This window comes from Pseudopipra pipra, chromosome 5 (assembly GCF_036250125.1).
Source record: "Pseudopipra pipra isolate bDixPip1 chromosome 5, bDixPip1.hap1, whole genome shotgun sequence".
Taxonomy (NCBI): Eukaryota; Metazoa; Chordata; class Aves; order Passeriformes; family Pipridae; genus Pseudopipra; species Pseudopipra pipra.
Genome location: NC_087553.1, coordinates 56,940,653 through 56,967,715, shown reverse-complemented (window position 1 = coordinate 56,967,715; position 27,063 = coordinate 56,940,653). Strand labels below are relative to the sequence as shown.

At 38.3% G+C, this 27,063-nt stretch overlaps 1 long non-coding RNA gene across 1 annotated transcript in view; it reads right to left on the bottom strand.

Moving 5' to 3' along the window:
• Nucleotides 1–8,225: 8,225 nt before the first annotated feature.
• Nucleotides 8,226–27,063, bottom strand: part of LOC135414903 (uncharacterized) — a 64,133-nt gene continuing 45,295 nt past the window's right edge. Inside the window, exon 3 of the long non-coding RNA XR_010430888.1 lies at nucleotides 8,226–21,538. This is a non-coding gene — a long non-coding RNA (uncharacterized LOC135414903). The remainder of the gene's footprint in view (nucleotides 21,539–27,063) is intronic.

Here is a 27,063-nt window from a genome sequence, read left to right as displayed (position 1 = left end):
AACATACGCTGCTACATTCTCTATTCAGCAGTTTTCAAAGTTTCTTACACATCCTGATACACATGCACATATGCACACAAACACAAGCCTGCATATGTGCCTATGCAAAACAGTTACAGAAATTAAATGAAAAATAGAAAATGGCATGAATTCTGAAAAGTGAAAATAGATTAAGATGTTCTTAAAATATGATTATACTCCAAAGTATACTGACAGAAGTTTTTGATCATTTTTGATTTCTGCTTTCAGTTACCAAACAAGTTTTGTCCAAAATACGCTGCTATGCTCCTAGTTGCTGTTTCTCTACGATGCTCAGTTGGCCTATCTTAATGATGATGAGATGGATTGACAGTAATTTTTGCTGGTATCAACCAGATAACAAGTCTGCAGAGCACTGAGCTTTTGTAAATGATTTCTCGAGGGACTTCGTATACTTGATTCTGCCTTTTACTGAGAAATATGTTGGTCAAAATGAAATGTCCTCCCCCTTCTTTGAGGTTTTAATAAGGCGTTTATCATCTCTTAAAATATTATGATCCTCACAGAATAACTTCTATTTAATACTGTTTGGAAAATGGATGATATTTTGGATGCTAATGAAATGAGCATGATTTCTTTATCCTTAGTTTTTTAAAGCTCATCTTGTGCATCAGATGATCATGTCATGTTCACTTCTCTTTTATTTCCCTGTGAGAGCTTTATTGCAAGATACACATTGTTTTGCCTATAGACAAAAAGGCTGACTAACCCTGTATCTGTGCAGCTACAGTGCTGACAAGTACAGATAATAAACAAGGAGGCATTTTGCTTTGTCTTGTATTTAGACAATATAGAGGTCACAACAGAACAACACCTACACAGAGTATCAACAAGCCCAAGTCCACATGATCAGGTTTTGAGTTTGTCTTTGGTCAAAGTCTGATTTAAGAGAAAACAAAAGCTCAGGTTAAATCCCCACCTGGTATAAACTGATGCAGCTCCACTGAATTTGGTTTACACCAGATGAGAATGTAATTTTCTGTTTGTTGACTGGAAGCTAGATCAAATATCCAGGCTAAGTATGGTAAAAACAATTGCGTCCATTCTGACCTGAACAGTTGAAGGTGTCTCTTTCAGCTACAGGTTTTGTGTAAATAGAGGTTGAAGCAACGTGTCTCGCAGTTCACTCCTGTGGGTGTTGCTCATCACTGTATCAGCAACTGGTCTAAACATTGGGATGATTTCAATATAACTTAGGAAGTTCTGTTTGTGTTGTTAGAAAGTAAATTGGACAAACCTTGTGTAACTTTTACATTTGATTACCCTGCTATTAAGTTTGAATCTATTCTAACTGAAAACCAGTTTCTGTAACATAAATAAGGAGCCCACATTAAAAAGAAGATCAAATCTTGCCTGATTTGCAAGTTGTCTGTATACACTCATAGGATCTGAATACTGGAAAACAGAAAAACTCCCTAAAACCTGCAATATTAGAGAGTTTCACAGGGAAATAAAAGATAAAGTAGAAAATTAGTCTGAAATAGGTTTAAAAATGAAAAAAACCCCACCAATTTCTATTTTTTTCATTATATTTTCATTTTTATCAGTTAAAGCTTAATTTAATTGCTGTAAGTTACACATACCAACTGTAACAGTCTTGGAAGTGAGCCTAAATACAGTAGTAATAAGAGGAGTCCCTGAATATCCCTGTGGCATTAACCTCCAATGCTACTTACTACTGTTATTAAATCTATCTGTTTGGTGACTGAAATCTGAATTCGCTCTGAACATCATAGTTTTCTTATATATATGGCCAGAACTGTGGTATATATGAGAAAGTTTTTCTGCTGCTTTACAGACCCATGTCATTTCCCTTTCTGGCTGGACACAATATTCTTCCAAAATGAATATTTCTTTCACTGAATGAACTGGGTGGAGAGTCAGTTAAAGGAGAGTTGACAGACTGGTTAAAGAGGTGACCACCTTAATTTCACAGAGGGCAGTCAGAGGCTCCCATTAAGCCCTACACTGTACAGCAAAACTTGCAATGGGTGTCCACACTGAAAACGCATAGAATACCTCTGAATATTTTTAATGTATTATTGTTGCTTACAGGTAAACATCCTACAATCTCATCTGGACAGTTCAGAAATAAAGGTCTTGCCACATGTATTACCAGTACCTGACATATTACGAATCACTTTAGATATAAGTTCTCACTAATAACAAAGTGAAAATCAGGCTTATGTTAATTTGTCCATTGGAATTTGGGGATGACTTGGGAAGTTGATTGTTTATTGTCTATGCACTTATTGCTGCTCTTTACCATTAAAAAAAAAATTAAGATTATAAAGAAGAGACAAAACATTGTATTTTTAAATACAAGTTAGATCAGATTAAAAGCTTCTTTGTATTTGGCATAGTAAAAATAAGAGACCAAAATGAAAACTTTTATGCTAGAATTATAAGAAAATAAACTTCTCTGATAACTCAGGTTGCACAAAGTCTATATTACTGGTTGTTTTGTGAGAGTGCTATATTTAGTCCAATGAATTCCTGTTTACTAACAATTTTCCTACTTTTAAAATGTAACATTTTTCCAAGCAGTTCTATTCCACCGGGCATCCTTGCTTTGAATTATTTGCCCATTAGGCAACTCACTGACTCCTGCCAGCCAACTGGCTTCCCTGGAACTAGTCTTGTTTGTTAACTCTGGGCCTTTGGTTGTTTAAAACCCCTTTAGCTTTGTGTTGTTTGGAAGTTCAGCATGAACTGACCTCCTATTCTAAATCAGCTAAGCAAACAGGAAAAAATCTGACAATTCCCTTAAGAAAAAGAATCAACAGCAAAACCAAACCCCAACTATTAGATAATATACTGTTATGTAATGTACATGCAGGCCTATTCGCCACATTAGAACCATGCTGAGGCACCTGTGTTCAGGTAGCAAGCAAGTGAGCGGCATCTGGTTTGGGAGAGTACTGGTGGAGGGGGTGAGGCACTAAACTGGGGAGTGCCATTTCGAAATCACAATAATCATAAACTATAGACCTTCCCCAGATAACTTGTGGTCCATAATAATAATAAATGTAGTAAAAAGCACTTCATTCTCCTGCCTCAGTAATCCATAAGACCTTTGAGAGATTTTTGGACTCTGTTCCATTCAAAATGCCCTTTATTTTCTGTCTTTCCTTTTATCTGCAAATCACTGCCCTTGCCTTTCTTCCTATCATGCATTGGTCACAACGCTACAGTTGTGCCTCTCTGCTACAGTTCCTGCTGCCTACATTGTTCATTTTTAATTGTTCTTAATATCAGCACCCTCATTTCTTGCCTTACTTCTGCCTGGGGACAGACCCCGACTTTTACCACCGTTAATCTAATTATATCTTCTAGATTGGCACTCAGTGGAAATATTCATGTCTTTAGCAGGATGGATTACCAGCACACCTCAGAGAGCAGTGTTACTACTTAAGGGGAGAAAAATTAGTAGCTTGTATAAATAGACAACTGAAGTGACTAAAGTGATCTAAGTGAATGCTGTAAAGGCCATTGTTCCTCAAAAACAAACAAACAAAAGAAACCAAAAGAAAAACAAAAGCCATAACAGAAAATAGTGTATTAGCAAAACTGATATTGAAACTCAAGAACTTGAAATTCAAGCAGATTTTCTATGCTATCGTAACTATGATTTGCTTATTTCTTCTCTTTTGGCTTATTATTTATAAGATTGAAGGAGTAGAATGTCCTTTTTATGATGATTTGAAGTGGAACAATTCAGAGGAAATCCCCAAGTGAGACAATGATTCATCAGTGGTGACTCAGTCAGGATTTGTCCCTTGAAGTCAGCACTAGCCTAATGCCAGGCAGATGGTTTGTGTGGTAAAAAGCCAAGCTGCAGTTCCAAACTTTTCAAGCAATTAAAGAAGCCAAAGCAATTTTTGTAACAACAAGGATTTCACTGTGCTCCGGCCGTGTTTTGCCATAGTCATGTCTTAATGTTTTTCCAGGATTTTCAATTCAATAAAACATAGCTTTTTGGTAAAGGACAAAATTATGAATAGGTTTTTAAGTGGTGGGTTTATCTAAACTGGATTAAAGCAGCTGAAAAGTGATGACACTTGGTGGCTGAACTAAATGTCTCATTTGGGCTTTGTTTCTACTGACTATAGAAGACGTCCATGGATGAAGCAGTAGCAACCCAGTACATTAGAGAGAAGCTGCAGACAGCGATTGTAACAGCAAAATATGTCAGTCGCTGTGATGGGAACCACATTGAGGCTGCAAGGCATTTGTTTGGAGAAAATAGGTCACTGTGGTGTATTTTGATCAAAAATCTCAGTTTGTAGGACAAAGTCTGCACCTAGTTTCTAGTGAGTTCAGTAGAAGTGGAAGACCTTCCTCTATTAGCCTGGATAACCCAGCTTGGTATTCACAGCATGGGGGCTGTCTCTAGGAAGAAAACTCACAGTTCAGAGGCAAAATATCTGTTTATTTCTTGTGTACCAATTCATCACAGATAATTTTAGGCCTGCTTCAAGACTGCAAGAGATAAAATTTTCTAGTATCTTGTTCCTTTTTTGATCTGGTGCTCTGTGGTAGAAAAGCAGTCATACATATGACATGTATGTATTCTCTGGTCGTATTCAGACCAGAGAATAACTAAGCGGCATCAATAACATCTGTCCTCTCATTTATCTCCTTAAGTTCAGGTGGCTTTTCTGTCTTCTGATTGCAAAAATGTTTTGAATGCACATGTATATAGCCAAGAAGAATTCTGAGCCAGAAACTTGTATTTGAATTGTTCAGCTAGGCTCTCCCCTTGGTTAAAATAACAAAAGTCATGTATGAAGTCCTGGCGAGATCTTGCAAAACCTTTTCCACACTGCTAAACCATGGGGCTTTCACACGCCAGGTTATATTTTCTGCAGTTGTTTCCAGTTCAGACAAAGCTGGAACGAGAGAGCAGGAGTTATGAGATACCAGTAAATGTCAGTGCTAATGTTATTCAGCGAGCCAGATATTTCTAGCCCTAGTCAGTGTTCATTCAAGCACAGTCAGCTAATCTATACTATTGCCATGTACTTGTGGTAGGAACAGCAAGATCATTTGAGGAAAAGATAGCTGGAACAGGCAATCCTGTATCCAGAGGGCTGGGTAATCACTGAGGCTGGGGAACAGTGAACCATATTTTCAAATTGCTTTGTAGGATCTGTGCTTTCTTCTGACAATTTCAGGGAAAATAAACCCTTAGCAATATGAAGACAAGTGGCCCTCAGAACAATAAATATCAACCACTCTTGACAAATTATGCCAAGAATCACATTTCTGGAAATAATAAAATTGGTTAAGAATTATTTTTTTCATGGGCATAAGGATCCAGATTCTGCATCCAAGTGCCCTGTTAAATGTTTATCAAGAGGTTACTTCCAGAGGATTTTTAAAGCTCACTCCCCTCTTCTCATGCTGTTCCCAGCTCCACTTTCTGGAAGGTATAGCCTGGTGCCACTCTGATTTATTTTGGAGGACTTGAAGTGGAGGCCAAGGTGAATATGTCATAGGAGCACTGAAGTAATTTGAAACTACTCATGGGCACTTTTGTGGCCCCATAGGAGCCCTAACATGGGTGGAATTATGCACAGGCTAATTGCAGTCTCCTTGGGGCTGTGAAGTGCTGTCCTCTCTTGTATACACAAATTCAAACATATGCTGGACTGAGATCCTTGCCCACAACACAGAAGATTTTTATTGCATTGCTATCTTGTCTTGCTTGTCCCTCCAGGTGCCTGGTTTTATTTCTATTTTGTCCTCAAGAGAAACCAAGAACAGAAATTCTGCTCCTTAGATGGCTTTACATAATCAAATGACATAGGCTTTTAAATATTTGGAGTAATTTAATTCCTCTTATGAGATCCAGGTAAAGCCTGTGTCATTATTGTTTCCATTTTCACAATTTCTTATAATAGTTCTTTATTTCATTCTGTGCGAGAATGTGGCTTATAAAAGTATAAAGGATTTGCTGAGTTGGTTAGAAGTAAGATAGACAGAGAAAAGAAAGCAAAATTCATGGATTGTTGTTTACCTATATATTATAATGCTTGATGTTTTTCCATGAGTGCTCCATGTGAAACAATGAAGAAAATAGCTTTATGACAGTTTAAAGTGAAATATGCAACAATTCTTAATTTAAATATTGAAGACTAGAGAAAGTCTTACCATAAAAAGGAAACTGGAGTCCCAAATCTGATACATTTCCAAGTTCCAAACCAAGCTATTTCCCCAAATAACTTTTTGCTGTTGATTACTTTGTATTAGTTATGTTGTTACCTACCATGGTTTATATCCAGAGCATGAGAAGCTCTCTGTAGCTGGCTATTTATATTCTTCAGGGTATGACTGCAATGGAGTTCAAAGGTATATCCTCAATTCATATAATCATACTTAAGTTGATTTTAAATGGTCTAGGTCAAGATTAGAGAGTAGTATAACTGACCTGGGAAAAAGACAAGGTTAGATATCCTGTTTTGAGCTGCTGTTGGAAAGCTAGAGTTAGCATCTTATCTGAATACTGTAATGCAGAGGTAGAGAAATTTTCCTGGTAAATAACTGAATCAACTCGCAACAACTTTTATGCAGCATAAAATAGTACGCATCTTAAAATCACGAGGCTGCGGATTATATGAAGTGAAGTCACAGGCTTTATTTATTTCCCAACCTGGAAGTCCCCTCCAGCTTGGAATTTTCCTGCTTAAAAAGTCCCTTTTTGCTAAAAGTTTGACTCAATGCATGTGCAAATGCTACAGGACAAAATCAACAGCTCCTCAAAAGACAAAAGCTAGAAGGAAAAAGGCACACACAAAAGTGAAATATACAATATTGCTGTTTACAACTCATTAACAAAGTCAAGCACTAAACCCAGGTATTTTGAATCTTACACCTGCTGCATGTGTGTGCAGGAAAGGAATTTAATGATACCCAGGAGTCATTTCTCTAGAGTGGTTTATGAATGGAAATTGAGGTAAGTACCCTAAGATATAGCTTTAGCTCTTCTGCACTGAAAAGGAACACAAGTGATCCAGCTACTGAACAAACACAACATGAGTGGAGAAAGTTTGTAATTAAAGATCAAGAGTCAAAGTTATATCTTGGCCTCCCAACGATTTACTGAGTTATCTTGACAAGTTGCAGTTGTGTTACTCTGCTGGTATATAATCACGAGTCTCCGCGAGTACGCACACAGAGCATTTCCGAAATGCATCACAGTGTCTGTGGAATGTGGTTGTTATACTGGCAGGTTCCACATACTTTCCCAGAGCAGATGTATATCTGCACCTGTTTGCCCTCTCTGTTCATTCCCATCACTGCTTCAAAGGAACTTGATCTTCTCAAGGGACTTCTTGCTGTGCAGTCTGTGTCCTTGTGCAACTTCCAACGAGTGCTGTGGCTGCTGCCCTGCATGTGGCCAGAAGGGCTTGGAGTGCAAAGGCAGGGTGTGTCCTTACAAAGACATGGGCACTGCCATGTGGGGATGGCTTTCACCATGATAAGGAGCTTAGCTCTCATGGCAACTCATCACTTACCAGCAGACTTCGTGATACTACTGTTTTCTCTCTTTTTTGCTCGCTTCTTTCACAAGTGAATTACCTTATTGTGTATTTTGACTTGGTTCTCACAAACACGAGTTATCCAGGGTGAGCACATGCAACCTATTCTGCACAAATCCCAGGATGCTGTTTGCTTGGCAGGTATCCTGATACCTCCGGAGGGGCAGTGCAAGTAAATGTGTTAGCAGAGAGACAAAGTCCCAAGGAAATGAAAATATAAGCTGTTAGGACCACTTGATATGAGACAAAGTTGATCAAAAGAACTGACTTGACATATTGATTAGTTCCTCGTGAAGTGGTACAATGTCACACAAAACCCAGTCTACAGCTTCCAGGCAGGAATTTGATCATCTCTTTGTAGGTATAGGAGCAATTTTCACTCTAGACACAGCTTTTCCTTCCTAAGTTTAGAAATCTTGATTTCATAAGAAATGCTTTTCTAAGAGAACTAACAGGTTTTTTGTTAAAATGTGTAAATGAGATGAAATTTGATTAAAAAAAAAAAGGAAATTTTTTATGCCTGTCTCTTTTAACTCTTTTTCATGTAGAATTTGATTGCTATTTTAAAATTCAAAGAAATAACAACTCACAAAAGAGTTAAGCAAAGCAGTTTTGATTTATGCTTAGCTCAAATGACCCATAATGAAGCATTTTAAAAATTTCATTTTGTGAAATTGTTCTAAATTATGGGTTTTCAGTCCCCATTTTTAGTTTTTAGTTTCTAATATTTTTTTAAGGAAATCCATTTCTATATTGAACTTCACTATTAATTAATTACCTTTTCTTCATTTTGGGTGCAAGGAATAGACATACGTGGCTGAGGCAAACCCCACAGAATGTTTCTTTACCTGGATTTTGAGTAGTAAGTGATTTTTCTACTATTATTCACTGTATTGCAAGATGAAAACAGCCAAACAAATCAAGGGAAGCTCTTCTACTCCAACTTTTTATCAATATACCTTGCATTAATGCTTTGTGTTATTTGTTGCTGCTTTAGTAGGACAAAGCAGTTCAGGACTGGGAGAGCCAGACAATCAACTCTTCTGTTAATGATCTGTCACAAGCCAAAAACTCTCAAACTTCTCCCTTGTTCTCCTTCCCATATTGCCTCCCCAGCAAACTCCTGGACTCTGTTCCCATAAGGTGCTATAAGAAGGGACTGACAGGAGTTGTGGTGAGGAACAGGAAGAGCATGGCACCTCAAAAAAAAAGTAGAAAGCATTCTCCAGCTTAAATTTATGATGGTGGACAGAGGAAGCCTATATCTCCTAGGATCTCCCAGCTATCCCCTGTCAACTACATCCCCACCTTCATTCCCAACAGTTTTTTGGCCAGGTACCTCCACCCAAAAATCCTTAAATTTTCTTTGAGGTTTATTGCAAGGGTCATGGACTGCTTCTCTGAGCTGAAGTGATGAGAAAAGGGATTTTCACAAGTGGTTAATATGTAGGTAAACGAGCAGTGGGAGAACGGAAATTTTGCAAGATGTATATTGCTGAAATATAAAATGAATGTTCATAAACACACATTCTGGCTAAAAAATGAATGAATACAGGAGTAGGTATAAGTGCTGTACCATAGCCTGTATTCAAGGTACAGTTGCTAGCTTATGCTCACGTATGCATAGTGTGTATATATGCATATATGCGCATATTGTCAGAAGCTACTTCTCAGTTGTGCCTATCAAAATGGTGTTTGTGGTGGAAGCAAACCATCTGCTTCACAGCACTTCTATTTATAAGATCTGCAGCATGGGAGTGTAACACATGCAATGTCACTTCAAGCCCTACTCCCCCAGATGAACTCCAATATGTCACTGGGTCATCCCATCAGCTCCACGTTGTCTCTGTAAACAGATACCCAATCTCCCTGCAGTCTGAGTCAGCAGCTGTACTGCAGCAGGATCTATCTTTAAGATTTGCAGAATGTGTAATCTGATGTCGAAAAAACCACAAGAGGGTATTTACCACCTGACTATGGAATGGACAGGGGCCCATTAATAGGAGATCCTACAAGTCTGTCTTCACAAGCATAGATTAAACTTCTGTGGCATTTGCTTGACTTTTCCAAGGCTGGAAGAAACCCTTCCACTTTAAACACTTTCTGGGAGTTCTGACTCTGAACTTCTTACCTGAACTGCATGCCATGTTAGGACTGATGTGCTATGGGCTTATCAGTGTTGCATATCAGATATGCAATGTGCATACAATATTTACCTTCGATTTTGGGATTTCACCTATATCTCCTTCAGGCATCAAAGAAATAAATGTAGCAATACAAATCTGGCTGAAAAGCCTCTGAGGTGTACAAAAACCTGACAGGAGCATGTGCAGACCTAAACAAACATTATGAAACAGCATGTTGACATACAGTTGCTTGCATTCTGCATCCCATTAGAACTTCTGCACCCATTTTAGTGCCCTCCTGCCAGCACAGCTTATATGAATTCCCCTCCAACATTACCATTAAACTTATTCAAGAAATAGCCTACAGATAATGGTTCTTGTTGACACTGTGGGAGGGCAAAGATGTTTGTGCTAGAAACTGCTTCAAGTCTTTTCCAGATGTGGGACACGTGATGAGCATACCTGCGTAGACAGTTTCCTTTTTTCTGTTGTATTTTGACGGCAAAGATGCATTTCATGCTTTCTTTGGCCTCAATCCCTGATGGAATGGAAATACAGTTAACGAATTTCCTGTAGCTGACCACACGGTATCATTGACAGTGCTCTCTATTCATAGGAAGATGACACAGGTTCATCAGTATTTTTTCTCTTTTATTGCTTGAAGGGGTTAAAGTCACTTATACCAACAAGTGACTTCTCCAGAAACAAAACAACACCACTATTTTGTCACAAGTTATGTTGTGTGGGAGACCAGACGAAATGGAATTAGCAATGTTCTCCACATCAACAGTGCACAGCATGATCTTGTTAAAGAATTATACTGCCTCATAATCCTCAAACAAATAACATTATGGTATAATGGATTGTTTTTTACTTCCTAAGCAGAAGATGGTACGTTTGTTTTTCCTATTAAACCTAATTTTCATTTCAGACACAAGATAAATGATACACTGATGCATTTACTTATCTTTTTCTTGAAGTTTACAGCTGGAAAGCAGAAACTTATTTTGTGAATCTGTTGGTGTAAACAAAACCTACTCTCCTGATTCATAATTTATAGGGTTTTTTTCTTTTCCGCTGCTTTGAATCTGACTATTGAGGGAAGGAACTGTTAATCAAATGCACTTGCTATTCTTGATAGCAAACAAAACCAAATTGTTAAATATACCATTTTTTTTTCATTTTACTTTCAGAAATGGGTAAAAAAATATTCCTAGGTCAAAATAATCATGATTAAAAAACCCCATACTTCTTGCTTTGCTTTGCAGAACCTCTCCTTAAAGTATAGCTGATAATAGCATTGTTAGCATAATTTCAGGTCAATTAAAATTTTTATATAATTTCTTTTTTTTTTTTAATCTGTTGTTTGATGCTTCAATCTCTAAATGACCATTTCCAGATAGAAAAGTAGAAATGCATCTTTCAAAAAATATTAAAATTATGTATTCTGGATTTAAAGGAAGAAGAACATTTTTTAAGGCAAAATTGTTGAACAATTGTTAAAACATACTTTTAAATAATGTTGATCTACTTGAAAATATATTACTTAGACATGAAGTTAAAAGTCTGAAAAACATTATGCCAAGTATTCAAAAATCTTTAGACACTTTTGGCCCCTGGCTATTACTCACTAATAACTGAGAAGGGAGTAATCTTCCTGCAAAATAAGTACCTGAAAGGCAAATACAAATATGTAAGAACTTATTCTGTTCCTGAATTTCCTCGGTTTATCCCATTTTGTTGTCACACTCCCCACTTTCTTTTTGCCATACACTGTTTTCTGCCAAATTGAAAGAAAAATAAAATATTTGTGCAGTAGCAAAGATCTTGTTGTGCTCATTTTTCTCATTGTTGTCATGCTTTCCTTGTGGTAGCTCAGTAAAATATGACCTCCTAAAACCCTGTCATCAGCAGCTAGTTTGGAACAAAGCTTAGTCTCAAAAAATATTAAACATAACAAAAAAACCCAGTATGTCCACAAAATTTGAAGGATGGTTATATCCTCCACAGTGGATCTCAATTTGAAATTTTTACAATTACAGTATGTTCATATATGTGTATGTCTTTCCACCCAGCTTTCCTCAGAAGTGATGAAGACAATGACTCCCTGTGCCTAGGAAAGATCATTGTACTTCAAATAACACCAAGGTGTTGGTGAATTTAGTCCTTCCTTTCCGAGTCTTCTGCTGAAGGTTATAAATTTTGCAGTAAATTCAATTTCCAGAAAGTGCTGATGACCAGGAAGACAGAAGGGCTTGTGTTTACACCTGTTTATCAACACACACCTGATAAAAGAGGCCAGATTCTGCATTCAACTGTGTTCTTCCTTTTCTTAAAAAAACGAATCTCCCTCAAACTTTCAATGGATCAGGTAGTTGATGACTCTGAGTGTACTGGATTAATACACTAGTTTGCAGCCTCAACTCTCTCCTTGAAAAAGCAGCATGTAGAGCCTCTTCCTCACTCGTGTGTCTCCACTGTATCTGTTTCTGAGCAGGCCTGGCAACAAGGTGGAGGGACAACTGCCCCACATGACACTGCCATAATTCAGTACTAAGATACCAAGAGGAGGTGGGATGATATATATATAACAGACACATGCCCCATGGGAATTCTGTGATATAGTTACCTAATCACCCTAAACATTTCCCAAACACTGGGATAGTATAAATAGATCAGTAACAAACTGTCAGGAGGAACAATATTTTTGCAACAAAAGTAGTGGAGATAAATGAGATAAGGGAAAGACAGTTAAAACCAGAACCCAATAAAAGCCCCAAATAAAATGAAGGGGATATTTTCAGAGGATAATTAATTAATCCTCACTGTAAGAGAAAAAAAAATTACTCTGGTTGCTCCTAGGAGCTGGAAAAATGCATTCCTTAAGAAGCTTTGGATTTCTCTACTGAAGGGGAAACTCCAGTTAGAAGAGGTAGAGTTCACCAACACACATGTTGCCCTGGGGTTTTGGCTTACAGATGGGGGAAACTCCCCCATTGTCTTCTGCTAGGCCGCCACCTGCACACTCACTTCTAAGGGGCTGCTAAATGTCAGCAACGCATGGAGCAGCATGAAGGCTGGTGAAACCAAAGCCAACACTGAGCTGCATTACTGTCTTAGTGTTTCTTCCTGCTGTCACTGTTCTTAGTTCCTAGTGTTCTCTGCAAATTTAGACCTGATGAAAGAATTGATTGCATTGACTTGACCTTGGATGCTAAGGCAGCTAGTATTTTAGTAGTCAGACCAAGAAGGTGACCCAGACCCAGTCAAGGGCACTGAAGTTCTAGACTGAATGCAGAAGTCAAGGTAGTCCCCTTAGGAAAAATTCACTCAAAGGTGGACAGCTGTCAAATAGAGAAAGCTGATCCCTCCTCCGAAGCTGAGCTCCTCATTTAGAGATGCAGGAAGTCATGACTCTCTCTTCCTATCACACCTTTTCTAGAGAGTAGGCACATGGACAGTTTCAAAGAACTGGGCAGGAACTGCTCATATAAAACGGTATAGCTGTATAGATGGACACATTGCTTTTTTCAAGGGATAGTTTCAGGATGGAAACACTCAGTCACAACTGGGAGACATCAACCAGGTCTAGATGGCAAAGCAAAGCAGTGCATGGGACTGCTATGTGTCTCTAAGACCAACTTGCACAAACTGATCATGTCCACATAAAAGACCACTTGGCTCTGAATCTCTTTCTGGCCAACAGTGGTATTCCTAAAGCCCTATATGGAATCTTTTCTTTTGAAGTTCATTTATTTCCCACTGGAAGTGCCTGAATAAATGCAGAAGTTGTGATGTGACCCATCAGAGCAGTGCCTATATATAGTATGAGACTGAGGATGTGGGCAAATATGGTCTTGTCTAAACTGCACAGAAGGTGACCCAAGCTATGTCAATAGGTCATGAGGATAACTAGCAGTGCTATACATGAGTTTGTTTTGTGTGACTGTAGGAGTCCCAATTAGAATTATATATCCTCTTAGAATTATACATCCCCCTACATTTCCCTTCTCCCAGGACAATCTCAATCATGAACAAGAGCAGAGGGAGATAGTCTCCAAATCTTAGGTGGGAGGGCAGGACTTTGTGTGGGTAAAGATTGCAATGCTGGCTGGATCTAAGCCTCTGCCCTGGAAAAAGGGTGCCTGGGGTGCCTGTCCCTCCCCATAGGCTCACGTATCTTACCATGAATAGCCCTGGGTAAAATGCAGAACTGCACAACTAGCTCCCTGCCTGCCTGAGGAAAGAATTTGTCTTACATCTGTTGAAAAATCTCCAATCACTTGGCAGACTTATAGAAAAGAGAAATAGGGAGCCTGTCCCTGTGTGCATGTGTATGAGCGTGTGTGTGTGTTGGAGGGGGCTGTCCCAACACCCATTCTTTCAAAGAGATGCTGTTTATGGACGCATTTCTGGAGGGTCTTAATATGGATATATTTGAAGTCCATTTACTGGGTTACACTCCTTCACACCTCCCTGAAGATTTAGGCAAAATGATGACTAGTAGCTATATCCCAGCTTCAGGAAGGGAGCATTAGAGACTAAGCTACTCTGGCTGGGGCAGTCTGTACAAGAACACTTGACACCCAAGGATTTTAAAAGTCAAACACAGAGGTTTGTAGAAAGGAGAAATCTACTAAGATGAGAAGGTGAATGATTTTTAATACTTTTATTTTTGTGCTCATTTTTATCTCTGATCAGTTCCATGTCTTTTATTAGATTTTATTATATTTCAAGTTTGCCCTGGTTCTTGCATGTTGCTGCTGAAACAGAATAGCCTTGGATGTAAAAGCCATGAAAGAGAAAAATTACTTTCCCCACTGATCAGGTATAGAATCTAGAACTGATTTTTCAGTTCTCTGTGTTTAATACCTACTGCGCCCTTTCCGGGAGTGGTGTGGTTTAGGATTACTAGAAGACTGACCTTTGAATATGGATCCCCTTTTCCTCTGCAGATTAATTCTATTATGTCAATATTTATATTATACTCTGGGGAATCTCTTTATTTGACTTTGGGAACTTATCCAGAATTTGATTGTCTGGGAGAAAAATAGTCTGTTTTGTGTTTGTAAATGCCTTTTCAGGTCAGGCAGAAAAGAAGTAGGTCAAATTTTATATCCTCAAATTTTTATCTAAGGGATGGGAAAACAAAAATAAAAAGGCATCACATGACTTGATGCTTATGCTTTGAGACTCTTTTTCTACTAGAGTTATTCTGAGGACACTCACACAAATCTGCATATGCAGATAACAGGGCAGTGACTAATAAACAACCTCAGTTATGTGAAATGGGGCACATCAAGTTCATTAACAGCTGTATGATCCAGGTAGCCATTTATTCTCACTTCCCTTTTTTTCCTAGGAACTGCAGTACAGGCAGGGACAGTAAAAGGCAGAAGAATAAGTTTGTCGTACATTCAGCTGATATTGTGTGGAGCTGCTACCTGCACACAGGAAAATATACTCTATTCATTTCATTACTATGTCTTATGAGTCCTAGGTCAAACAGTACATTTGTTGTCATTTTTTAAATTGGTCAAATATAGTTTGAATTAAATTAGTTTAAAGCTTTAATGACAAACTGTGTAGCTGAAGCCTTTCAGATTCTTTTTCCTTCATGTGCTACAGCTTCTGAAATATGATTGTACATTGACACCATTTCTAGGTAAGTATTTTAACAACAACAACAGAGGCAATAATGTCCTGGACCTTTAAGTGCCAGGTATCTGTAAAATAGCTCTTCTCTGGGGAGCTGAAAAGAATGCAAAGGGAAGCATTAACTGGCTTGGCTGGCAGCCTAACCTGCAGTGCCTTTGCCTCTACTGTGGGAAAACTTACTGCAGTGTCACAGCCCTGCTACTATCAATTAGTGTCAATATGAACAAAGAACACCAGATATAAGGCCAATGTTCTGGAAATATAACAAGCAAAATGATGTTTTGCAGCAAAGCTGAACTTCCACTTTGTATGTGAAAGAGGATCCAGGAAAGGGAAAACAAAAGCAGATTAGTCATACATCTAAATTTAGGGTTTTTTCCATACATGCTACTGTTTCAGATCAGTCATGGAAACTAATGAGTTCAGTGTTATGAGATGAAAGGAATCTCATAGTGACCTGATGTGAACTCATGGAAGACTGATAGGAGTATTTGGCAGGGAATATGGAGGACCTTTTTATAGGCTCCTTTTAACAGCAACTCCCATCATGCCGTCAGCTGAGCAAATAAAATTGGCCCACTTCTCAGGCCTTCCCTTTAGAATGTCCTAATATCAGAGAGCTGGCTTGATTTTCTGGCTCTACTTGAAGGTGGTACATGACTTTTCCCAGAGGAAAAAGGGATCTGTTGACCAAGAGAATTGTTGCCCCACAGATAACATAGAGACCTCCTTCTCAAAGAAGTGAAGGACAGCATTACAGACACCTGCTTATAGTGCAAGCATCCTACTCTTCGTGTTCAGTGCAAATAAAGTTTAGAAATGAGAACTGTTAACCCTGGGTTATTCATCTATCTCTGTAATCTCTCCTCTGTGCCTCTGTGTTGTGCAGTTCTGCACTGGTGCAGCAGAAAAAGTGAGTAGAGCAGCCTATAAAAGCTGAACCTCATGGCATACAACTATTATAATTTACATGTATGACACTATTAAATGCCTTCCATGGGCAGCAGGGACAACACTGACATATCCTTACTGTCAGTGTGTAGTCCCCAGGACAAGAACAGAGCATGTAAATTGAAGCACTTTGATTAATATTGTTAATAGTCACTGCAATCAATTTTCTAGCATCTAAATTCACCAACGTGACTTTAACAGTTGAAGCCTGGCTTAAAATCCAAGGAAAGCTACTGATTTGTGCATGTCTTGCCCTGGTATACTGCTATATTTATTTGCTTACATTTCTTTAATTCATTTATTTATGTAGAAATCACCTTGCTATATGATTTTAATGGGTTTTGGAAATGAATTTTTGCCCTGTGTAAGAACCTATTGCTCAGGTGTTCAGTGCACGTAAATCAGAATCAGTCTATTATTAATCATAATTTTGTTTGCCTGCTTAGAAAATAATAGTGCCAACAGTGAATTTTATTATTATTTTCCCGTGCATTGTTCTAGGTAAACACAGTTCAGAGAACACATGCTGTGCCCTCATCCTTTTAGAAAAGGGTAGGGTGTGTGACTTTTTGCTAGTGGTAGAAATAATGCAGTGTTGTGCACAACTATCTGAGCCAACCCTAAGCAATCCATCTACGATACTGGAAGCAATTCAAGTTAGTAGAGAGTTCTGACTGAGTTACATTTTTGGTTCATAAAACCGCTGGCGACTGAGTGAATTCATTCAGAGCCATCATATGCCATTGCATGGCACCATGTAGGCACACTCTGAGGCCCAGGGACTTCAGTTTCTGTAAAAAGCAAACATAGAGGTTTTGAGAACTTAGGGCTTCAGGTTGACTCCTTGGTTAACTGTCTAAAAACAGTGCAATAGTCCCTGGTGGATAGCTGGGCTGCATGATGTCCTGATGGTGTGAACTGGTGAGGACCCTCTCCAAGGGTGATGAAGCTATTGTTTTTGGTGCATCTACCCTGGAAAGCAGAAGGATGACTCAGCTAGAATTCCTTCTGATGACACCAGCTGCAATATGATTCCCTTTGCAACCACCACTCTCTTCAGTTTACTTGAATCTTTGGCAGAAAACTTGTCCTTGAAGAGTGATTATGCAAGAGTGAGAGTGAAAGAGAAGTTCAGAAAAGTCATTCTCTAGTAAGACCTAAATATCTTTTATAGAAGTATTCTCCTAATCTGAATATAGCCACAGGAATTGTCTATAAAACAGAAGCTCTTTTCTTTCAGGTATTCTGCTACATAAAGAAAATAGTTATAATAAAGAGGGAAAGTTTCTTTTACTCAAAATGGCTATGCCATCTTGGATAAAAATAAAATATTTCAAGGAACAAAAAAAGAAGCACTGGCCTACTCAAATCTGTGCCTTTGTGATTCCACTACATGGAAAAACATGGTAAAACACTTTAATAACTTCATGGTATTTTTCAAGTAGAGTTTGGCTTTAATTGCCAGCTGTTAGCACTGGTGATGTAAGTCAAAATACTTGCTTGTCGGTCTGCTTACGTAGTCTTCCATTTTTATTCTTTTTTCCCTCAAAGATTACTTGTACTTCTCTAGGTATTATCAGTTTTCCTTGATATAGTCTTAGATTTCCCAAAGAAACAATGCAACACTGCCATTTCAAAGTGTCAAATTGTATCCCACGTACTCATATAATATGCAGTGGAGTACTTCACAGAGATTAACAATTAAACAGACTGGTAATCACATTATTTCTCTTACTGCAGTGGGCTTGCATCAGGTAAACATATTCTGTCTTTATGTGTTATATTGTTAAATATTTATGTAAATATTAATGATATTTTTAAGAGTGTCTTTTAAATTTCTTTTCTGATTGATGTTCCCTCCTGCAGAAATTGGAGGTCTGAATATCCTGTTTTGCATGGTTCTTTTACCTATCTCATGCTGGTACATGGGGCATGACGGAACAGCAAGAAGAAGTAAATGAAGCCTTAGATTCAGCAGCTCAAAGTCTACACAAACAGGCCAGAATATTCCTAGACATAACTGAAGTGACTGAGCTAGAAAACACCTCAAAAGATCACTCAGTCTGCCTCCCTGACCCAGAAAGGATAAGTTCTACCTATGGTACTCCTGACAGTTTGTCTAATTTATTCTGAAAGACCTTCAAAACTGGAGATTTCATGATCATCCCACATAATCTATTTCAGTGTTTCATTACCTTTATTGTTAGGAACCTCTTCTTGATATCTTAAATGAAATTCCCTTGTTGAAATTCAAAACCATTGCCTTTGGTTGTAATAGCTTGCATGTGGAGTATGTTGTCTGGGCAGGCAGACTTTAACTCAATTTTTGTCATCTCTTGTAAAGTTCCACTTGTTTACCCCTTCCTGTCTTACCTAGATTATTCTTTCCAATGATGTAATTTGGTCTAGTTCTTACAGAGATGCCATGTTTTTCTCCAAGTCATTTCTTCAAATAACCAAAATTATTTTGAATTCTGGCCCTATCTCAAAAAGTGTTTTCAGACCTTTAAAATCCGATTTTATCTGAAAATCCGGTAAACTTCCTTTTTTATCTACCTTTCATGATATTTTAGGGAAAATATTAAGTATCAGGCACAAGACACACATCCTATAAACTTCACTAAATACATCCTTACGTTTAAAGGGGAATGTGAAGATGAGAGAACAATCTGTGATAATTCATAAATTGACCCAATTTATTCTCTCCACATGGGAACAACAGGACAACCAGTGACCAGGCTATGAGTCAGGTTAAACTTGGCTTTTCATGTTCTTTCGAGGCACTGTGATCAGCTGCTACTCTAGGTATGTAATGGCATTCAGTCTAAGACTTTCCATGGACGAAGCAAAACATAAGCAGTGGAATGTTAAGTACAGGTTGTGATATGGTGACAAAAAAGATGAAGAAATCAATCATTAGAAAATTAAATGAAAGAACACGAAGGATATTGTAAGACTCCTTGAGCATGTGTAAGAGAAAGATTCCTATATGAAATTTGGAGTAATCCTCACTGCAGTTGGAATATTTCCTGGACAGAGGTCTGACTCAATGTTGGACAGCATCAGAGACAGCAGGGAAATCACAAGGACCAGAAAGTTAACTGTGAAGGGGATCGTGATGTTCTCTTCCACAAAGCAGAAGGAAAGAAGGATTCATTTAGTTTTAGTCTAAGGAAGAAAAGTGAGAATATGCCTGAGCAACGGAACATTACAGAAAAGTGGACAGACAGAAGTCAGAATTTGATAGGATGACTGGAGAGACACTTTCCAAGAAGTCAGAAGAGACAGCAGTGACAGATACCAAGGTTCAAGGAGTGATTATCCAGTGAAGGTGTTTACCTGCACAAAATTATTTACTTTGCGAATAAAAAAGAAAAAAAGAAGTAATAAACAGTTATTTAGTCCTTATGAAACTTGATCCAGACCCACTGAAATCAATGGAAAAGTTGCATGAACTTCATGGGGTTTGTAGTAAATCTCTTAGAGTGTGTCATTGAAGCATTCCGGGATAAATTATTCCCTGGAGTAATTTTATTAAAGTAAATTGAATTTATCCTAGGGGTCTGTTATGTCAAATATACATTCATTCTTTCATTACATAGTTCTTCCTTTCATTCATTCAAATGAGATCTCACTGTGCTGTAATCAGTGGGCTTACTGGAAAAAGACAGGAAATATGTGCTATGAAGAAGAACATTAGCTAATAAGAATTATGATTTCAAAAGTTTTCTGTTTCAGCACATATTTTTAAATACCTTTCATAATTTTGAAACTTAAAAAAAAAAAAGAGCCACAAAAATCCCCCATACACCATCAGGGGGACACTCCTCGTATTCCACTAGATTTGTGGTTCCTATCTGATGAAAACAGCACTGAGCTGGAACAAACAGTGCGTCAAGGATGATTATGTAACATGAGATGAAGAAATATTTCTCAACCCAGTGCCAGGAAAGCTACAGGCAATTCTGGAAGTCACATGCTTTCTGGTGAGATTTTTTTGCATTTTTGTTGTTGTGTCTTGTATGAAAAGGTAGCCCTATTTCGGAAGTCAAGTTGCAGGAGGAAACAGCCAGTTGAGAGGATCTTTTCTGTATTTGTGAATTCCGGTTGAACCACAATGAGCACATTCTTCCTTCTCTTTTTTGTGTGTATGCTTGGAGTCTTGTTCCTGTAGTAGTGAAAGTTAAACGGATAGAGAGGCATCAATGGGGACTTTGTTGAATTGACCTCTGGTGACCATCAGAAAACAAATGAGGGCCAGTAGATGGTCACTGACCTAGCTGATTGTATCTGCAGTGTATGACAGCTATTTTCAGATGAATTATTGTACAGTGGATTCTAAACATTTGCTATGTTTTATTCGCAGTGTCATTAAAGACTAAATGCCAGTGGGAGACTAAACACTGTATTCTAACAAAACAGCAGATAAATGTCTGGGGAAAGAACAAAACAAAGCAAAGCAAAACAAAACAAACCAGGGATTTTGCATAGTAGCTTATAATATGTCTGAAAACAGTGATAAAATCATAAACAGAGCTACGGAAAAATTTAAATATGAATCAAAACAGGTTACTGTGATCATTGTGTCAGTTTCAGCTGTCCCAAGCTGGCAAAAACTTGTCTGTGTGAGGAAAACAAGAGCTGAATAAATCCTAAACCTCAGTGCAAAAATCTATCAGGGCACAGATGGATTGTTTACACAAGGCTGACAGAACTATCACACTAAGCAGTACTGTCTAACCCCGTAGCCTGGAGCTAGTCCCAACTTCAGCTATATAAGATATTGATACAATATGGAGCAAAACTACTAAAATTGCTTTTAGAACTAGGGTCCATTTAGGGCCAGGATCAGCTGCCTTGACTTACTGGCAATGCTCTTCCTAATGCACCCCAAGATATCACTGGTCTATTAGGCCACAAGACTGGCTCATGGACAGCTTGTTGTTCACCAGGACCCCCACGTCCTTCTCCACAGAGCTGCTTTCCAGCAGGTCAGCCCCCAACCTGTGCTGGTGCCCGGGGTTAATCTTCCCCAGGTGCAGAACTTTGTACTTGCCTTTGTTGAATTTCAGATGGTTCTTCTCTGCCCATCTCTCCAACCAGTCGAGATCTGAAGGGCTGCACAGCACTCTGGGTTATTGGCCACTCCTCCCAGCTTTGTGTCGCCAATGAACTGCAACACCATGTGTTCATGCTCTGGTAGCTGAATCGCACCCTAAGCTATAATTCAGATCACAAAGGAAAACTGTATTTAGGTATCTAGACAAGTAAGATATCACCTGGACACATAAGTTTGGTTAATCAGTCTTAAATTTTCATTGGCAGTAGTGAGCAAATGTCAAATATCTACAAGGTCAGTTTAGACTCATATTTAATGCTTGCACAACTCTATTTTGGTGTCTTGATTTGAGGGCTAAGTGTCACCTTAAGGTTCGTATTGGGCTAGTATTCTTCATATTATACAGTCACCAAAACTTCAAATTCCTACAAAAAGTACTATTTATGTTGAAATCAGAGTTATACTGAGTGAAAACTTAGGGACAATACTTGAAACAAGACTATTACTTATTTCTCTCAGGGGAACTACTTAGTTACTACAAAATAGACACCAAATATTAAGTGTCAGAGAGCTATTTCTAATTTACACCTTAAACCAGATTCATATGCCAAGTAGATAAACAAGATTAGTTAGCTGGAAGATTATATTTTGTGTTGTGGAAGTGAAAAGAATTATCTAATCACATGAATAGCTAGTAGTATCTAGCAAAAGCCTTTAATCATTCCTGTGGGTAAATCAGGTGATCAGGAGAAACAAAGACTGCTAAGGGACAGGTAGAGTTGGAGCTTCCTGTCTTCTGAATCAGGAATCTACTCTGGGTACAATAAGGTTTTGCTTCCTTATTTTCTGTGTCACTTTCTCTTCTAAGAAAAGGAGAAGCAACCTTCCCTTCCCACATCCCCAGGAGAAAAGGAAAAAAAAAAAAAGGAAAAAAGTGTGCTTATGTACATGTTTTTTTCATTGTTCTATGTCCTCTTCTATGGAATGACTCTGGATGGTGAAAACAAAAAACAAGACTAAAAAGACCTTTTTATTCTCTTCTACTGAACTTTAAACCAGACGGTGTTTTGATTCAAGCTAAAATCTTATATAAGGAATATAGGTAAAAATTTTATAGAAAATCTCATGTATTTTCCTGTCAGTTTTGTTTCTTCCTCTTTTTTTTTAACTACCCTTTGTTTATCATTAGTAAGGAAACTGACTTCCTTGTGAGGGCTACTATGGGGAAATAAATTCCAGCTCAGCCAGACCCACCACAATGGGTCAAAATTAAAGACGATTTTTAAGAAAAAATCAGTGACTATTTTTATTCTCCTGCTTCATCCCCATATGCAGATAATTTGAAAAACTCTAAATAAATATTAGGGTGTATTACCCTGTGTCTTCAGGGAAATCTATCAAGAGGAATCAGCAGATAGTAAACAAAAACGTTGTTATGTATGTGCTGACTAGGAGTGCAGTTCAGTCCTGTTCTAGGGATTTTATGTACTCTTAGGGAAAAAAAGTCCTCTTTTCCATTCTCAATAGTTCAGGCTAAGTGAGAAATCCTCATTTCACAGAGAGGAAACAAAATATTTGCTGAAGAAACCCTTCATGGAAGCATCAGTTAAGCCCAGATTACAGTCCATATATGAAGTAAAGGACCTCAACAACAGTCGTCTTCCAACTAGAAAAAATCAGTGTGGTCCCACAGAACGCTTCCTGCAGAGTGACGTTGAACATGACCTGATATCCCTTAGAAGATAAATACATGAACTTGTTGCTTATTTTTTTTAGTGATGGCAATAAAATCATAGAATATTCTGAGTTGGAAGGGACCTATCAGGATCATCGAGTCCAACTCCTGGCCCTGTGCCAGACACCCCAAGAATCATACCACATGTTTTCCCTGGTAATTCTCCTGTAGAAATTGCAAGATATGAAAGGTAAAGGTATATATGATTTAATCTACCACATCTTTGCCTGTGCATTAGCTTTCTGTATGCCAATTTATCTCTCTCAGCTGGAGAATACTCCAGACTTACAACAGGTTAATGTAGTTTTCCTGTACTGGTTTTATTTAATGTGCAATAAAAAGTGTTTCCTCTTCTGGACCCAAATATGGAATTCCCCTTGGCCGAAAGAGCACACTCGGGATGAACAAGAAATGAAAGTCAATAAACATAATTATTGAATCACTGTAATTTCCCGAGTCCTAGGCATGGTCTATATTTTCTCAAAGATCATTTAGTTTTGAGGTTTCAGGGTCGAGTACTCTTCAGTACTTGCTACTTAGTGGAATTTCCAACCTAGTTTTAGGTTTCAAGATGTGTGAAGAAAATTCAGCACCTGAAAAACTAGTGGTCTGGAAAGGGTCTTGATTTTAACCATTATTTGAATACTGTGCTTACCTTGCTCTCACAGTGGGGAAAACCATCTCAACTTTTCATTATTTCTTTCATGTATAGAGGAATAAGAAATGCAAAAACAGATGTTTTGACAAAAGTTACATCACATGGTTAGAATTTTACTCTAATGCCTATTTTTATTTGCCCACAATTCTAAATATATTGGTGGAAAACACTATTTTCTATATTATGAGTGAGCAGACATTTTTGACTTCTTGTGAATTTTAAATTCTAGGTACCATCCTCAAGTGATTCATATTTTATGTGAAAAAATAAAAGTCCACTATGATTTGGAATTCTTTCTTAAACTTGCCAATATATCAAAACCAGAGAGATATTGAAAGCCACTTTTTGTAACTCCTCAGTTGATCACCGTGAAGCAGATAAAGAGAAATTCAGATTTCTCCCTGTGGAAATACAGATGCACTCAAAATCTCTCACTCCAGCTAAGAGTTTGCTATACCAGAATAAAATCTGAAAACTGACTGAATTTATTTGCTCTTTCAAGGACATGTTTCTGCATCCAGCATGATCTGTGGCCTGCAGTAAATCAAGCATGAATAACTACAAACTAACTTACTACTTTTGTATGGTGCCTCTCTCATATAAACAGATGTGTAGTTTATCTCAGCAAAGATTATAAATACTGCCCATCAAGTAAGGATAACATTTGCTGTCCTTTTTCCTCTAGTGAGAAACTCCCCCCTTTCCCTGGAAAGTAAATTATATTACTGTATTTTCCTAAGTAAAATTCATTTTTACAGTGTTTTCTCCTTAACTGTTTCTGCTTTCCAATTGCACTACCTTCCAAGATTGATTTAATATTTCTTCACTCTCTATAGACTTGAACAGTGATGCATTGCACTTCAAATCTCCCAAGCATGTCACAAACACTATTCTGCAACTTCAGAAGAGAATGGGGAAAAGTTGATGCATCTAAAAGTTGATGAGGAGCAGAATTTGGTAAAAGAAAATAAAGGGAAGCTTTACCCAAGAATCTTAACTGACTTAAATGTCAGAAACATTCTTCACAAGTACTGCTTGCATGTTTGAAGGCCATTACAGTCAAAATAGGACATTCAAATCTTGTTATTTATATAGTACTGGAGTGTATGAACCCTGGATGTATTATTTCAAGGTCAACAAAGCTCTCAGCGGTTTATATTTGAATTTGATTTATGTACACAAGAAAAAGTTTATTTCTTTTATAAAAAACATGTGAGAAGTTTCTCTGGGGGTTTTCTATGACCAGGGTACTGTGGGCCACCACAGCAACATCTGTAAACACCTGTACTGCAGATGCCTGCTTTAGTGACACTATGTCACATGCATTTAAATTAAACATTTGCTGAGTTCCAAACACAACTACAAAAATTTCTCTAAAAAAAGTGAAAAAAAGACAGTGGAATCTGGTGGACTGGTGGAACACACACAATGGTAGTGGAATGAACAATAACCAACAAGATGGGATGGATTTCATTCAGTTGAATTTCCTCCTCAACATCTCAGAAAAAAAGCAACAACATTTTTAACCACATTTAGTGGTTCTATTGAGATAAGAAGATCTGACTTTGGCAGTGCCAAGGGCCCGGGTTAAAGAGCTCCCTTTTTCCTCCATATCCCCTCCCACCTCAACAGTGGTAGCAGCATTTGGAGCTTTGCCTGGCTGCTTCTGTTTTCTGCTCTCCCTCACAGAAGCAAAGTTATTATTAGGTTCTAAGGCTCATGCATCAAGAAGAAATATGCCTCACACTGGTCCAGGGCTCTGGACTTCCTGTGCACATTTCTGGGGCTGTGCTAGGTGCTTGAGTAGCACTTCCCCTTGTCCCCCAGGAAAAACAGAGATATCAGATGCCTGTCCCTGCAGCTGCAGGTTGCTAATGGGTTTATGCTGAATAGTGTAAAATTCATCTTAGCACAGAGAAACATTGCACACTGAACAGAGGTACAAGACTGAAGAATTAAAAAGCAGACATGGGGTGAGTTATGGTAAGTGTTGAAAAAACTGCATCTATGTACAGAGAAATGAACCTTAGAAAAGCTTGGCAATGTGAAGGAAAGGGGAGGAATGTCTGTTCCTCTGCAGTTTCTCCAGCAGTAGAGGGTAAAAGAAAATTAGAGTCAGGAGACAAGCTGGTGAAAGTGAAAAAGTTATTCCTTCAAACTCAGCTCTACAATTGGCATCAGGCCCAAAACCTGTGAGGCTGCTTGCTTTTCCAGATCTCACTCGGCTTGCTGGCAGGTGAAGGGCAGTGAGAGCTGCCACGTGTCACAAATAGCACATGGCACCTAAGCATCTGTCTTACCTCCTCACATCCCAGGCAGAGGGTCACTCACTGTACTCCCATGGAGCACTATTTGTCTCACAGGAACGTGCTGCAGGCCAAAAGTCAGGCAATCACGGGCACCAGACTCAGTTGTCTGTTGTTAATAATTCCTTGTAGTTCACAACCTTTGTAACCAGCCCAGGCTTCATTTCCCTTAGAAACTGGGCAGGCAGCTATCAGGAGATGTGCGAAAACAGAGATAAACCAAATATATATTATTAAACAAATAGCCTCATGCTTAGGAAATGTGGACCTTTCATGTTGTAAAGGGAACATGCTCAGGTTAGCACTGTGATTCAGGACCTCATGCAGTACTGGCTGGTGTGAGGAGTGTAGGGAATGCAGCGTGCTGGAACCCCTCCAACCTCACCCAGAGTTCTGCAGAAGTCAACTGAGCACAGAAAAACAGTGTATCCTGCACAGCTTCTCAGAATAAGCTGATCCACAGAAGTGAAGCAATCCTGAGAAGATACCCTCAGCCATCAACAAAACTGAAAATCCTAGAAAACCAGGAAAATGCTTACTGTGTTAATCTGTGACCATCGGTCAAGTGAAAAATCAAATCTTTCAGGATTTGTCCTAAAGGACATTGTGAAGCTCTTTCCTCTTCTTAAGAGACTATAATCTGTTGGGGGTAAAAAAGCCACAAACAATAAAAACCAAGTTGCTCCCATTGGGTCAGCTTGATTGCCATCTCTGCTCATTCTGTTTTCAGTGAAGTGTGCTGTAGCTGTAACTACTGAACAATAGAAAAGAATGAATGTATTAATTGCTAAGCTGTATTAAGAGTTTAAGTAAATGATAAGTTTGGAATTTCCTTTAGTGGCTTATTTGCTATACTTACAATAATGTTTTGAACTATGTACTGAACTTTTAGATCTGTCATAAGACTTTTCTTATTTTGCCTGGAGACACATAACATGTCAGCCTGCTGCTGTGAGCTGTTTTGCTGTGCAGAGTTGGGGATATGTT